Genomic DNA, 13,419 nt, shown 5'->3' with positions numbered 1-13,419 from the left:
TGACAAATGTCTAGAAGACATCTAGAAAGTGACAAAAATGATTAAAGGTCTAGAAAAGCGAAGGTTAAAAAATTGGGTTTGTTTAGTCTGGAAAAGAGAAGACTGAAAGGGGACATAATAACAGTTTTCAAGTATGTAAAAGGTTGTTCAAGGAGGATGGAGAAAAAAATGTTTTTCTTAACCTTTGAGGCCAGGACAAGAAGCAATTGGCTTAAATTGCAGCAAGGGAGGTTTAGGTTGGACGTTAGGAAAAACTTCCTGTCAGGGTGGTTAAGCACTGGAATAAATTGCCTAAGGAGGTTGTGGAATCTCCATCATTGGAGATTTTTAAGAGCAGATTAGACAACCACCTGTAAGGAATGGTTAAGATAATACTTAGTCCTGCCATGAGTGCAGGGGATTGGACTAGCTGAACCTGGGGGAGGGATAGCTCAGTGGTTCGAGCATTGGCCTACTAAACCCAGGGCTGTGAGTTTAATCCTTGACAGGGGCCCCTTAGGGCTCTAGAGCAAAAATCAGTAACTGGTCCTGCTAGTGAAGGCAGGGGGCTGGACTCAATGACCTTTCAAGGTCCCTTCCAGTCCCAGGAGATTGGTATGTCTCCAATTATTTCTCTCTACGGCCCTTCCAGTTCTATGATTCTATGCTTCAACCACCATTCCAGAGGACAGATGTCCATGCTATGATGGGTTCTGCTTGATAACAATCCAAAGAAGTGTGGACTGACACATGCTCATTTTCCTCATGAGAGTCAGATGCCACCAGCAGAAGGCTGATTTTCTTTTTTGGTGGTTCAAGTTCTGTTGTTCTTTCAAGACTTCTGAAAGCATGCTCCACACCTTGTCCCTCTCAGATTTTGGAAAGCACTTCAGATTCTTAAACCTTGGGTCAAGTGCTGTAGCTAGCTTTAGAAATCTCACATTGGTATCTTCTTTACATTTTGTCAGCTCTGCAGTGAAAATGTTCTTAAAATGAACACTGTGCTGAGTCGTCATCCAAGACTGCTATAACCTGAAATATATGGCAGAATGCAGGTAAAACACAGAGCAGGAGGCACACAATTCACCCCCAAGGAATTCAGTCACAAATTTAATTAATAAATTATTTTTAATGAGTGTCATCAGCATGCAAGCATGTCCTCCGGAATGGTGGCCCAAGTATGAAGGGGCATACGAATGTTTAGCATATCTGGCATGTAAATACCTTGCAACACCAGGTACAAAAGTGTCATGAGAGGGCCTCTTCTCACTTTCAGGTAACATTGTAAATAAGAAGTGGGCAGCACTATCTCCCATAAATGTAACTGAATTTATTTTTCTTAGTGATTGACTGAAGAAGAAGTAGGACTGAGTGGACTTGTGGGCTCTGAAATTTTACATTGTTTTGTTTTTTAGCGCAGTTATGTAACAAAAAAATCTACATTTGTAAATTGCACTTTCAAGATAAAGAGATTGCACTATGGTACTTGGTATTCTGTTTAACAGTGCAATTAAAACTATGATTAATTTTTTAAATCATGATTAATTTTTTGAGTTAATCGCATGAGTTAAACTGTGATTAATTGACAGCCCTAATTATGAGCTTGTCTTACATATTCCTCTTAATTATCCTGTCCCCTTAGGTTCTCTAGTGCTTGTAGTAATTTCCTCCATCCTGATCCTCACCTCCCCCTACAACAACATCCAGCAAATGTAATGAAATGCATTCATTTTCAGTGAGCCCCACATGAAGGCTCACATAGGTGCTTCATCTACATTTTCTTGTCCCTGAGAGAGATATTCATCAGAACTGACAGTATCTCCATGTGGTCTCCTGAGTATTTGTCTGTCTGGCAGTTCAGCTTACCAAACCAATTGTGCAGAGCACCCTCTTGATCCTGACTAACCTCAGATTGAAGTGGACAATGGCTGCAAGTATATGCCCATGTTTGAGACACTGATTAATGCAGACCCTGAAGAGAGATACATCACTTCTCCTCGCCTTCCTTTATAGTAACCCTCTTTACTGATTTCGTCTATTATGACGAATCTGGCATATGGTATATTTGTATTTGAAAAAAAAATAATAAACAATTATAATGATAAAAATATATATGTAAAGGTTAAAGAAGAAAAAGCAAACAGGAAAGGATAAAAGCTATAGAAAAGGGCTAACAAGAAGAAGTTAAAATATAAAACAAAGGCAAATACCAATAGATGTTAAAACATTTTCTCTTGTCCATCCCTGTCTCCTTCCTCGGATTGTGTGCTGCCTTTTAGATTGTAAATATTAGTGAGTAGAACTCAGACTTTTTGATATGGCTGCAAAGTGGTAAATTACAAATATTAATAACTGATTTTAATCTAGCTAGCAGTTATTTTTGCAATGTTTCATTCTAGCTGTGTAAATATTCTGTTTACCATTTATTTTTAATCTGATTTCTTTCTCATCCTCTTCATCACCTAAAGAGACCCTGAACTGGTGGTGGTAACCGTTAGCTCATTGTCAAATGCTGTTAAGCTACCTTGGAGAGGGCTGGCGCTGAAACACTTTTGGAGGCTGCAATAGACTTGTCTGCCACCAAAGAGCCATGTCCCTGCAGCATACAGATTGCTGGCAGGAAAAGGAGAAGGCACAGAAAAGCAAATGCTGGCTTCCAAGAGGCTATATCACAATTAGTTGTTATGATACTGAGTGATGAGGTAGCATCCCATCTTGCTGACTGAAATAACATCATGTAGTGATACACTATCAAAGCACAAAGATGCAACATTGTTGTGAATTCTGAAATTAATGTGGGACTCTTTTGTCATCCTGCAGATGAAGGACAAACTTATGGTAAATCAGGATTGCCCCATAACACATTAGATGCAGGATGACTCTATTTGAAAGCTTTCAGTAAGAGACTATTTAATCTAGGGTCCCATGAACCAAGCAAGTCCCAGACATCTGAGAAGCAGTGAAGTGCGAGCGCTCAGAACATCTGCTCAAACTCTGTATCAGGTGATCAACTGGTGTAAATCATGGTACTTCCATTGTCTTCCATGAACTGGGACTCCTACGGCACTTGCCTTCAATGTCCATGCCAGTGATGACTGCCAGTGTTAGTGAATAGCCATATCCGACTGCCCATATCTAAGAACATAAGAACGGCCCGTCTAGCCCAGTATCCTGTCTACCGACAGTGGCCAATGCCAGGTGCCCCAGAGGGAGTGAACCTAACAGGAAATGATCAAGTGATCTCTCTCCTGCCATCCATCTCCACCCTCTGACAAACAGAGGCTAGGCACACCATTCCTTACCCTTATCTGATCGGCTTAGGGACAGCTGAAAGGTTAATCACTGTTATTGTTTATTATATTTTTTTTAACAAGAAGATTTTAGTTTTACTAATTTTTTGCATTTTTTTCAACATCTGTTCAGAGACCACTTGCCCACTGAAAGTTTGTCTGTTGGTCTCTGTGGTGACATGAAAAGAGGTCTGGAATTTGTCCTGTGTGTAGTCCAACCAGACATGATGATCATGCCATTGCTGTTTATGATCAGATGAAAACAGGTTTGTGAGTGCCTGCGTAAGAGTATGTGTTTGTATGCATATGAGGGTACATGTGCTGAGGATGTTTATAGAGAGAAATATCCTTGTTGGCATCTGGATAACCCAGGCATGTTCTTGTGCCTGCAATTTTCTCATCTTGAGGATCTATAGTTATCCCATGGTCTTCTTACAGATATAGTGGATGTGTGAGGATTCAGAACAAACTGCAGTCACCACCTTATTAAAGCCAATAACAGCGCAGGCATAGTCATGGAGATTCTTTTGTATATCAAACCTGTGCAGTGAGAAAGCGAATTGAAAATATGGCTTTAGCTCCAGCTATGTCCCAACTATATACCCGTGAGCCTAGAAAAAGGGGACAGATGCTCAGAGGGGACAGTGACTCTGCTACTGATCACTTTTCTGTGGCGTGAAACTAGAGGCTGCTTCCCAGTGAGACTCTCCCAACCCACACTCCTCAACCTCCCTTCCCACAAACACATCTGAAAGTTATTAGGGTCAAATAGTCTTCTTCCCTTCCACTTCTGTTGGCTATATTCTCCTGGCACCTCCTCTGGGCTGTTCCAGCCAACACATCCAAGTTAGTTATATCCCCACTAATATCCCCTTCACACAAACACCTTTCTTCCCACATCTGTATGAATACAAATTACCCTCTTCTCATTTCCCTCCCAAGTTCCTTTCCTCTTAGTGGGAGTCCTAGTCCCTCATATGACACCAGCACTGATTCCACTAGTGAATACTGTTACCCATTCAGAGAAATCCCTGACAATTTTCTGTTCCTATTACTGGCCTTGGGGCTAGTAAGTCCCAGATGTCCAACAGAAATATTTACAGAGTTAGAAAAGAATGAAGCTACACATCACTGTTCAGTTCTTCATTGCTGATCCACTTTCATCTGCCCTCAGGCTTTGAGTATGTCAGTCCAAGGAAATAATAACCAGCTCTTGTGTGGTTAGAGAGAAATTCCTGGAATAAAAGGAAAAAGCAAATTGGAGGCACACCGAGACATATTTCCCTCCACCACAGACAATCCCACCTAGTCAAATTAGTGCGTCCAGGCTGGTTGGAAAACAGATGTCGGTACAGATGCAGCACCCCGCTGATCTCAGCGTGCTGGGCCAAGGTCAGCTGATTAGAGAGGGGAATTGCTTCCAGGGGGAACCAGCTTTTGTCCCAGGGAATAGATCGACTAAAGGGTCATCTCCCTGCTCCTCCCAATGTCCACACACGGCCAACACCACAGTTCCCCTGTCATAATATGGCTTCATCATATTCACATGGTACGAATTGAAAATATGGCTTTAGCTCCAGCTATGTCCCAACTATATACCCGTGAGCCTAGAAAAAGGGGACAGATGCTCAGAGGGGACAGTGACTCTGCTACTGATCACTTTTCTGTGGCGTGAAACTAGAGGCTGCTTCCCAGTGAGACTCTCCCAACCCACACTCCTCAACCTCCCTTCCCACAAACACATCTGAAAGTTATTAGGGTCAAATAGTCTTCTTCCCTTCCACTTCTGTTGGCTATATTCTCCTGGCACCTCCTCTGGGCTGTTCCAGCCAACACATCCAAGTTAGTTATATCCCCACTAATATCCCCTTCACACAAACACCTTTCTTCCCACATCTGTATGAATACAAATTACCCTCTTCTCATTTCCCTCCCAAGTTCCTTTCCTCTTAGTGGGAGTCCTAGTCCCTCATATGACACCAGCACTGATTCCACTAGTGAATACTGTTACCCATTCAGAGAAATCCCTGACAATTTTCTGTTCCTATTACTGGCCTTGGGGCTAGTAAGTCCCAGATGTCCAACAGAAATATTTACAGAGTTAGAAAAGAATGAAGCTACACATCACTGTTCAGTTCTTCATTGCTGATCCACTTTCATCTGCCCTCAGGCTTTGAGTATGTCAGTCCAAGGAAATAATAACCAGCTCTTGTGTGGTTAGAGAGAAATTCCTGGAATAAAAGGAAAAAGCAAATTGGAGGCACACCGAGACATATTTCCCTCCACCACAGACAATCCCACCTAGTTCAGTTCAGAGTGACTCTGAATATGAAACATGAAATGGGTAAGTTGACAAAGGGACATGAGCTGCTATCACTGTGGCCAGAGAGGCCGCATACGGTCCCAGTGCCCCAGGCTCAAGGACAGATAGAGCCGACTGACCCCCCACACCGGGTTAACTTGGTAGAGGCCCAGACGGCCAAGAGGCAGGCTTCCCAGGGGCTGGCAGCTTATCAACTGCTCAGGAGAGAGGCGGTCCCCAGGTCGGCTCCTCTGGGGGGGTTGGATGCCCCGGACTCAAGGTTCTCGGTTTACAGGGTGGGCTGTCCCTGTGGAGCGAGTGTCTTGTTCCCCTGGAGGTGGATGGGAGGAAAGTCTATGGATACTGGGACACGGGCGCTGAGGTGACGCTGGCCCGGCCCGAGGTGGTGGCCCCAGATCAGGTGATGCCCAACACCCTCCTGACCCTGATGGGGGTGGGCGGGACCCCATTCAAGGTGCCCGTGGCGATGGTGCATCTGAAATGGGGGGACAAGGAGGGCCCCAAGGAGGTGGGGGTGCACCACCATTTGCCCACCGAGGTGTTGATGGGGTGGGGATCTAGAGGACTGGCCAGCAACCCCCGGAACGCCTTAGTCGTGACCCAGAGCTGGTGAGGGACACTACGTCCTGACCTTGGGGAGGATGTCACCCCAGAGGCACAGAACCCTACCCTGGTGGGGCGGGAACACCCAAAGGCAAGGCTCAGGGGAGGCTGTGGCTTCTGACCCAACCCTTCCCCAGCCGACGAGTTCCAGGCCAAGTTGCAGAAAGATCCCTCCTTGCGGAGACCAAGGGACCTGGCTGACCTCAGTGTGGTACAGTCCATGAGGAGAGGTTTCAAGGAGAGGTTCCTGTGGGAGAAGGTGTTCCTGTACCGAGAATGGGCTCCCCCAGGGGAAGTAGAGGCATGGGGGATCAGGAGGCAGCTGGTGGTTCCTCAGAAGTTTTGCCACAAGCTACTGTACCTGGCCCATGACATCCCTCTCGCAGGGCACCAGGGAATCCGGCGCACCCGGCAGAGGCTGCTACAGAACTTTTACTGGCCTGGGGTCTTTACCCATGTCCGACAGTATTGCCAATCCTGTGACCCCCCTGCCAGAGGGTGGGGAAGGCCCGGGACAAAGGGCCTTTACCCATCATAGAAGAACCTTTCCAGAAGGTGGCCATGGACATAATGGGACCTCTCAGCAAGACGACGTGGTCGGGGAAGAAATACATTCTGGTGGTGGTAGATTTCGCCAAGGCGGTGGCCTTGTCCTCTATCAAAGCAGACACTGTGGCAGATGCGCTGCTGACCATTTTCAGCAGAGTGGGGTTCCCCAAGGAAGTCTTAACGGACCAGGGGTCCAACTTCATGTCGGCCCTGCTCCGGTGCTTGTGGGAGAAATGCGGGGGGTCCGGCACAACTGGGCCTCAGCGTATCACCCCGAGTCCAACGGGCTGGTGGCAAGGTTCAACGGGACGCTAAAGATGATGCTAAAAACATTTATGAACCAGCACCCGTAGGACTGGGACAAGTACTTACCTCACCTGCTGTTCACATACAGGGAGGTACCCCAGGAATGTACCGGGTTTTCGCATTTTGAACTTTTGTATGGCAGGCGGGTAAGGGGGGGCCCTAGACCTGATGAGAGATGAATGGGAGGGGAAGGCTACTCCCAATGGAGAGTCGGTGGTGGAGTATGTCCTGACCTTCCGGGAAAGACTTGCCGAGCTCATGGGCCTGGCCAGGGAGAATCTGGCCCGAGCCCAGAGGCAGCAGAAAGTCTGGTATGACCGCACGGCGCAGGCCCGCGCCTTCGCCACCAGGGATCAGGTGATGGTTCTCATCCCCGTGAGCAAGAATAAACGCCAGGCTGCCTGGGAAGGGCCCTTCAAGGTTGTCAAGCAACTAAATGAGGTAAACTATGTGGTGGAGCTGTCGAACTCATCTATCCTCCCTGTGGCAGGAAAAGGCCAGGGTAGAGACTGTCGAATCGTGGAAATCAACGAATGGCTACGCAGATGGTGTCGGAGAGAAGGGTTTGGATTCTTTGACAATGGGATGGTCTTCCAAGAAGAAGGATTGCTAGGCAGAGACGGGCTCCACCTCACAAAGAGAGGGAAGAGCATCTTTGCAAGCAGGCTGGCTAACCTAGTGAGGAGGGCTTTAAACTAGGTTCACCGGGGGAAGGAGACCAAAGCCCCGAGGTAAGTGGGGATGTGGGATACCGGGAGGAAGCACAAGCAGGAGATTACAAGAGGGGAGGACTCCTGTCTCAGACCAAGAAAGCGGGACAATCAGCAGGTTATCTTAAATGCCTATACACTAATGCAAGAAGCCTGGGGAACAAGCAGGGAGAACTAGAAGTCCTGGCACAGTCAGGGAATTATGATGTAATTGGAATAACAGAGACTTGGTGGGATAACTCACATGATTGGAGTACTGTCATGGATGGATATAAACTGTTCAGGAAGGATAGGCAGGGCAGAAAAGGTGGGGGAGCTGCGTTGTATGTAAGAGAGCAGTATGACTGCTCAGAGCTCCAGTATGAAACTGCAGAAAAACCTGAGTGTCTCTGGATTAAATTTAGAAGTATGAACAACAAGGGTAATGTCGTGGTGGGAGTTTGCTACAGACCACCGGACCAGGGGGATGAGGTGGACGAGGCTTTCTTCCAGCAACTAACAGAAGTTGCTAGATCACAGGCCCTGGTTCTCATGGGTGACTTTAATCACCCCGATATCTGCTGGGAGAGCAATACAGCAGTGCACAGACAATCTAGGAAGTTTCTGGAAAGTGTAGGGGACAATTTCCTGGTGCAAGTGCTGGAGGAACCAACTAGGGGAAAAGCTCTTCTTGACCTGCTGCTCACAAACAGGGAAGAAATAGTAGAGGAAGCAATAGTGGATGGGAACCTGGGGGGCAGTGACCATGAGATGGTCGAGTTCAGGATCCTGACACAAGGAAAAAGGGAAAGCAGTAGAACAGAGACCCTGGACTTCAGAAAAGCAGACTTTGACTCCCTCAGGGAACTGATGGGCAAGGTCCCCTGGGAGAATAACATGACGGGGAAAGGAGTCGAGGAAAGCTGGCTGTATTTCAAAGAAACCTTATTGAGGTTGCAGGAACAAACCATCCCGATGTGTAGGAAGAGAAGTAAATATGGCAGGCGACCAGCTTGGCTTAACAGTGAAATCCTTGCTCGTCTTAAACACAAAAGAACAGCTTACAAGAAGTGGAAGATTGGACAAATAACCAGGGAGGAGTATAAAAGTATTGTTCAGGCATGCAGGTGTGAAATCAGGAAGGCCAAATCACACTTGGAGTTGCAGCTAGCCGGAGATGTTAGGAGTAACAAGAAGGGTTTCTTTAGGTATGTTAGCAACAGGAAGAAAGTCAAGGAAAGTGTGGGCCCCTTGCTGAATGAGGGAGGGAACCTAGTGACAGAGGATGTGGAGAAAGCTAGTGTACTCAATGCTTTTTTTGCCTCTGTCTTCACAGACAAGGTCAGCTCCCAGACTGCTGCACTCTGCAGCACGGTATGGGGAGGAGGTGACCAGCTCTCTGTGGAGAAAGAAGAAGTTCGGGGCTATTTAGGAAAGCTGGACGAGCACAAGTCCATGGGGCCGGATGCGCTGCATCCGAGGGTGCTAAAGGAGTTGGCCGATGAGATTGCAGAGCCATTGGCCATTATCTTTGAAAAATCATGGCGATCGGGGGAGGTCCCGGATGACTGGAAAAAAGCTAATGTAGTGCCCATCTTTAAAAAAGGGAAGAAGGAAGATCCAGGGAACTACAGGCCAGTCAGTCTCACCTCAGTCCCTGGAAAAATCATGGAACAGGTCCTCAAGGAATCAATCCTGAACCACTTAAAGGAGGGGAAAGTGATCAGGAACAGTCAGCATGGATTCACCAAGGGCAAGTCATGCCTGACTAACCTAATTGCCTTCTATGACGAGATAACCGGCTCTGTGGATGAGGGGAAAGCAGTGGATGTACTATTTCTGGATTTTAGCAAAGCTTTTGATACAGTCTCCCACAGTATTCTTGCCAGCAAGTTAAAGAAGTCTGGGCTGGATGAATGGACGGTAAGGTGGATAGAAAACTGGCTAGATGGTCGGGCTCAACGGGTAGTGATCAATGGTTCCATGTCTAGATGGCAGCCGGTATCAAGTGGAGTGCCCCAAGGGTCGGTGCTGGGGCCGGTTTTGTTCAATATCTTCATTAACGATCTGGAGGATGGTGTGGACTGCACCCTTAGCAAGTTTGCAGATGACACTAAACTGGGAGGAGTGGTTGATACGCTGGAGGGTAGGGATAGGATACAGAGGGACCTAGACAAATTAGAGGATTGGGCCAAAAGAAATAGGATGAGGTTCAACAAGGACAAGTGCAGAGTCCTGCACTTAGGACGGAAGAATCCCATGCACTGCTACAGACTAGGGACCGAATGGCTGGGTAGCAGTTCTGCAGAAAAGGACCTAGGGGTTACGGTGGACGAAAAGCTGAATATGAGTCAACAGTGTGCCCTTGTTGCCAAGAAGGCTAATGGCATTTTGGGTTGTATAAGTAGGGGCATTTCCAGCAGATCAAGGGATGTGATCATCCCCCTCTACTCAGCACTGGTGAGGCCTCATTTGGAGTACTGTGTCCAGTTTTGGGCCCCACACTACAAGAAGGATGTGGATAAATTGGAGAGAGTCCAGCGGAGGGCAACAAAAATGATTAGGGGGCTGGAGCACATGACTTATGAGGAGAGGCTGAGGGAACTGGGATTGTTTAGTCTGCAGAAGAGAAGAATGAGGGGGGATTTGATAGCTGCTTTCAACTACCTGAAAGGGGGTTCCAAAGAGGATGGATCTAGACTGTTCTCAGTGGTAGAAGATGACAGAACAAGGAGTAATGGTCTCAAGTTGCAGAGGGGGAGGTTTAGGTTGGATATTAGGAAAAACTTTTTCACTAGTAGGGTGGTGAAGCACTGGAATGGGTTACCTAGGGAGGTAGTGGAATCTCCTTCCTTAGAGGTTTTTAAGGTCAGGCTTGACAAAGCCCTGGCTGGGATGATTTAGTTGGGTTTGGTCCTGCTTTGAGCAGGGGGTTGGACTAGATGACCTCCTGAGGTCCCTTCCAACCCTGAGATTCTATGATTCTATGATTCTATGAACTGGGCGCACCACCGCCGGGTGTACCATGTGAATATGATGAAGCCATATTATGACAGGGGAACTGTGGTGTTGGCCGTGTGTGGACATTGGGAGGAGCAGGGAGATGACCCTTTAGTGGATCTATTCCCTGGGACAAAAGCTGGTTCCCCCTGGAAGCAATTCCCCTCTCTAATCAGCTGACCTTGGCCCAGCACGCTGAGATCAGCGGGGTGCTGCATCTGTACCGACATCTGTTTTCCAACCAGCCTGGACGCACTAATTTGACTGTCCACCGGGTGGAGACCGGGTCACATCCTCCTATAAGATGCTCCCCTTTCCGAGTCACCACGAAAACTGCTCAAGACCTGGAAAGAGAGGTCAGGGACATGCTGGCTTTGGGGGAGATCCAGCCGTCTTCCAGCCTTTGGGCCTCACCAGCGGTGCTGGTCCCCAAAAGGGATGGGTCGATCCGGTTCTGTGTGGACTATCGAAAGCTCAATGCCATCACTGTATTCGATGCCCAGGCCTGACGAGCTCCTAGACAACTGGGAGGCGCTCGATACCTCACCACCATGGATCTTACCAAGGGCTACTGGCAAGTGCCGCTGGATGCAGCTGCAGGCTAAAATCGGCCTTTATCACCCCCTGGGGCTGTATGAGATGCTGACCCTGCCTTTCGGCCTCAAGGGTGCGCCGGCCACCTTCCAGCGCCTGGTGGGTCAGCTACTGAGGGGGATGGAGAGTTTGCCGTGGCGTATATTGACGACATATGTGTCTTTAGCCACACCTGGGGTGACCACGTGTCCCAGGTTAAACAAGTGCTGGACCAACTCCGAGAGGCTGGGTAAAGTGCAAGGTGGGGCTGGCTGAAGTATCTTATTGGGCCATTGGGTGGGGAGCGGCTGCCTAAAGCGAGAACCAGCCAAAGTGGAGGTGATCAGAGACTGGCCCGCTCCCCAAACCAAAAAGAAAGTCCAAGCCTTTATTGGGATGGCGGGGTACTATTGAAGGTTCGTGCCCCACTTTAGCGCCATAGCCGGCCCCATCACTGATCTGTGCAAGAAGGGGAAGCCAGACATGGTGGTCTGGACAGAGGAGTGCCAGGAGGTTCTCTGGGCACTGAAGGAGGCTCTGGTTAGTGGCCCAGTTCTGGCAAACCCAGACTTTGACAAGCCCTTTACTGGGGGCGGTGTTAATGCAGGAGGATAAAAAGAGGGAGAGACACCCCATCGTGTACCTGAGGAAGAAGTTGCTACCCCGGGAGCAGAACTACGCGGCCATCGAGAAGGAATGCCTGGCCATGGTGTGGGCCCTTAAGAAACTAGAGCCATATCTCTTTGGGCGACACTTCACCGTGTACACCGACCACTCTCCCCTAACCTGGCTGCACCAGATGAAAGGAGCCAATGCCAAGCTCCTGAGGTGGAGCCTGCTCCTGCAGGATTATGACATGGCCGTAGTCCATGTGACGGGAAGTGCCAACCTGATAGCAGACGCGTTGGTCCGGAGAGGGAGCGGGGGCAAACTTCCCCAGGTCACTGGGCAGTTCGGTCTCGAAGGGGGGAGAGCTGTGATACAGTAGGGACTGTCTGTGTGGGGGATGGGAAAGCCGGGGATGACTTTAGGTGAAGGACAGGACCTGAGCCTGTAACCTGAGCCAGGCAGGGAGGAGGTGGGGGTTCAACACCTTTGCCCGGGAAGCTGGACAAAAGAAGAGAGCCTGCTGGAAGGAGTTAGTTCAATTTTGGTTTTGGGCTGGGGGGAGGAATTCAGGGAATTCCAAGCTGGGAACTAAGCTTCCTGAACCCCCAGAAAGACTTGATTGAGGGCTCCTGGTTGTGCCTACAAGCTCTGCTGTAGACTGTGTTCCTGTTGTCCAATAAACCTTTTGTTTTACTGGCTGGCTGAGAGTCACTGGGAGTCCCAGGAAGAGGGGTGCAGGGGCTGATTCCCCCTGGCTGGAGCTGCACAACCCCTTGGTCACGCTCCCCCGGCCGGAACCTCGCAACCCCGCAGCACCGCTCTCCTGGCGGGAACCCCGGATACCCACGGTCCCACTGCCCCCGGCCTACGCGGCCATTCTGGTGGCCCCGCTACCCGGGCTAGAGCCCCGCAACCCCGCAGCCGCGCTCTCCCGGCCCGGAACCCCGCAACCCCACGGTTGCGCTCCCCCGGTCAGAGGTCCGCATCACCGCGGCCCCGCTCTCCCAGCCAGAGTCCCGCAACTTCGCGGTCCCGCCACCCCGGCCAGAGCCCCGTATTCCCTGCTCCCTGGTGCTCAGCTGGCACTAGGGGAATATTGGCCAACCCAGGTTCTAGTCCCCAGGTCTTTACACCTGGATAGTTAATTACAATTTCATTATAGCCAAGAGCTCCACAGATCTCAACTATGGTCTGGACGGCTTCTGAAAGTTCTGGGTTTTAGGCAGCTAATCCTGCTCAGAGCCAGGGCAGATGAGGACTGTGGGGGAAATCCCTTCCCTTGTGGTACATGTTGGGCAGCAGAGAGGCTTGTTACCTCCTCCCCACTGCCCCGTGGCACTGTCACTGCATCCCTCTCACTCACTCACCGTCTGGTTTATTTCTCCTGTTCCCAGGCCAAGCTATGACGATGGGGAAGCACTCACAGGTGAGAAGCACTGGTGAGACCCCAAACACATACCCTGGCCTCTCTGATTCACATCCTCCTGCAGGCTTTGTC

General features: G+C 49.1%; 1 long non-coding RNA gene across 2 annotated transcripts in view; it reads right to left on the bottom strand.

The window, feature by feature from the left end:
• Positions 1-3,363: 3,363 nt before the first annotated feature.
• Positions 3,364-13,419, bottom strand: part of LOC123347967 — a 406,194-nt gene continuing 396,138 nt past the window's right edge. The window contains exons 1-4 of one of the 2 annotated variants that reach the window (XR_006573131.1): positions 13,289-13,416; positions 5,367-5,500; positions 4,371-4,504; positions 3,364-3,809 (exon numbers count right to left, since the gene is read on the bottom strand). This is a non-coding gene — a long non-coding RNA (uncharacterized LOC123347967). Of the gene's footprint in view, positions 3,810-4,370; positions 4,505-5,366; positions 5,501-13,288; positions 13,417-13,419 lie in introns of those variants that run through there. The other variant, XR_006573130.1, reaches the window with a different exon arrangement.

This window comes from Mauremys mutica, chromosome 13 (assembly GCF_020497125.1).
Source record: "Mauremys mutica isolate MM-2020 ecotype Southern chromosome 13, ASM2049712v1, whole genome shotgun sequence".
NCBI classification, from domain to species: domain Eukaryota; kingdom Metazoa; phylum Chordata; order Testudines; family Geoemydidae; genus Mauremys; species Mauremys mutica.
The sequence above is the reverse complement of the archived record's forward strand: the minus strand, read 5'-3'. Positions and strand labels throughout refer to the sequence as shown.